General features: G+C 45.7%; 1 protein-coding gene and 1 long non-coding RNA gene across 2 annotated transcripts in view; one reads left to right on the top strand and one right to left on the bottom strand.

Annotated features, from left to right (window-relative positions):
* LOC131886693 (uncharacterized) overlaps positions 1–2,361 on the top strand; it is a 25,327-nt gene that overhangs the window by 3,804 nt on the left and 19,162 nt on the right. The window lies entirely within an intron of this gene.
* On the bottom strand, positions 200–2,278 carry LOC131886695 (uncharacterized). Its single transcript, XR_009373941.1, has 3 exons — positions 1,900–2,278; positions 714–1,829; positions 200–624 (listed from the first exon to the last, which is right to left on the bottom strand). It is a non-coding gene; the product is annotated as an uncharacterized LOC131886695 (long non-coding RNA).

Here is a 2,361-nt window from a genome sequence, read left to right as displayed (position 1 = left end):
CTAGCCACAACTACTGGATTCAAAGTGCTCTGGAGCCTTTTTGCTAGTTTGCAACTCTTTTTGAACAAATTCTTCCTATACTTCGGAATTTTAGAATGTGCCCCGCCCTGTGAAACAAATTCAGAGATTGCTAGACTGGAACAGACATCCTCAAAAACTAGAATCATTTTATCTAAGGCTACATCTATGGACGATTCCTTTGAAATATTATAATATATTTGGTATGTTGTGATGTTGTCATGCGAGTTATGATTGACGTTTACTTCTGAGCATGTCTTGTCGAGAAATACACTTCCATCTGAACCTTTACTCGATCTATGTGTCCTCCGCTTTTGTCCACTCAATACGATCATGCGATGGCGCAGTCGGTCTGTACGAACTCTTAAATGTACGTTCCGTCTACGGCTATCCCTGATCTGAGACTTCGGGTTGTGTGGTCTGTTATTTGTACGTGATCATCCTTGGATCCAATCCATCCCGTGCCATCGTGGTGTTGATTTGTGGATTTCCAGTGGTTCCCGTCTTGAATCTTCAGCATGTCCAATCGTGAGGCCGTCCAGGTCTTGAAAGCCAGTCGTAAAGGCTTCAAGGCAGATCTTTCACGGGCGAGGAATGTGGCCAAATCTGCGTTTGAGGATTATGTAGAAGGCGAACGTCCAATGTAGTTGGAAAGATTTGTTAATCATTGGGACAATCGATTACAAAATACTTACAAGCCGAAGATCAGGTCGTTTGCCATCTATCATCTGATTCCAAAGATGCAGATCCAGCTGCAGAGGAACACCTCGAGGCTCTTTTCAAAGCCCAATCCAAATTGATCGGTTTTCAACGTGATGCCGAAGCTTCACTGCTCTGAGCAGCGGGTGAGAATCGACCTCATCCCACTCGTGAATCTGGGCAGGCTTTATCTCTTCCTCGGTTAGATGCGAAGAAACCTCCGTTACTACAAGAGGACACAGATCATAAAGTGTTCACACGGTGGCGTCCTTTATGGGATAATTACTCTCTCCTGATTTATCTAGATCAAAGGGACCAACTTACCCAGGTTGGACTCTTCTGGGAATGTTGTTCTTCGGGATTTTGAAGTATCATCCAACATTCACTTGGGATCAAAACCAATACAGGTCGTACGCTGGTCGAGATTTTGGACCTAATTGAGGAGCACCTTCGCAGTCTCCGAAATACTCACCTCGATATGCGAGACCTTTTGGCTGTGAGACAGAAGGAGGGTCAGGATTATTTATCTTTCTCTGACTCCCTTTGAGAATTGGCAGATTATGCAGACGCCGCCAAGATCACCGAGGATCGTCTTGTCATTGCACTCTTGTTACAGGGGATGAAGAATGACTCCGATAAGGCCAAGGTTATGGAACGCAATCCTTCAACATTCAATGAAGCCTGCAAGTGCATACTTGAACTTGAGACTGCTAGACGGGGTGCGCGTGATTTCAGTCATCAGTCTTCATCTTCAACCCTGGAGGTTCTTGATCAAGTTGTCCATGTGCCCAAGTCTCAATACAAAAATGGGGGCAAATCGGGTAAGATGACTTTTAACAAGACTTTACCATCCGAGCAGTGCCCACTGTGCGGTCTTTCTAAGACCCACTCTGGTGACGAATGTCCAGCATTGAAATCGTCTTGCCATGCGTGTGGTCGTACTGGGTATTGGCAACCCGTCTGCCGTCAAAAGAGCTCAAGGAGAGAGGAGAAACATGCGGGTGGGGTACATCTCCAAGTGGCTTCGTCTTCCGCTCGTGAGCGCGAGAAACGCATCAACGTTATGGTTTCACCCCACAAATCGTCCAAGTCGGTCAGCCTTCAATTCTGTGCTGATACGGGAGCTGACGTCATTATCATTGGTATGAATAAATTTTGGGATTCCGATATTTGCCAACTAACCACTCTAGATCAACGTTCGTCAATCTCCGTCATTTCTGGTGTTGATGGTCAATCTCTTAGCTTGGTCGGTTCGTTCCGAGCTAATTTGTCTTTAAACGAGGATCATAAGGCGCATGACGTAACAATAGTCGTCAGCTATGATGTTGACGACGCGTATCTGAGTTTAGATGCTCGTCGGCCCCTGGGTATTGTTGGACCCAATTTTCCACAACCAAAAGAGGTCAAACTAATCCCTGATCCGCCTGTTTGGTTGTTGAAAGAGCGAGAAGAATGGATTACTTCCTCACCTTCTTTGCCTTCTAGGGAAGACTTCATAAACGTTGAATCCAAGCTTAAGTCCATTTACAGTGCGGCATTTGACGATTCAAGTTTGAAACCTATGCGCAGTCCAATCGTGGGTGATCCTATGGTCATCACCTTAAACGAAGGAGCAAGATCATTTGTGTGGCCACCCTGAACGAC

This window comes from Tigriopus californicus, chromosome 9 (assembly GCF_007210705.1).
Source record: "Tigriopus californicus strain San Diego chromosome 9, Tcal_SD_v2.1, whole genome shotgun sequence".
Lineage (NCBI taxonomy): Eukaryota > Metazoa > Arthropoda > Copepoda > Harpacticoida > Harpacticidae > Tigriopus > Tigriopus californicus.
Note: the sequence above shows the minus strand (reverse complement) of the source record. Positions and strands in the feature narration are given on the sequence as shown.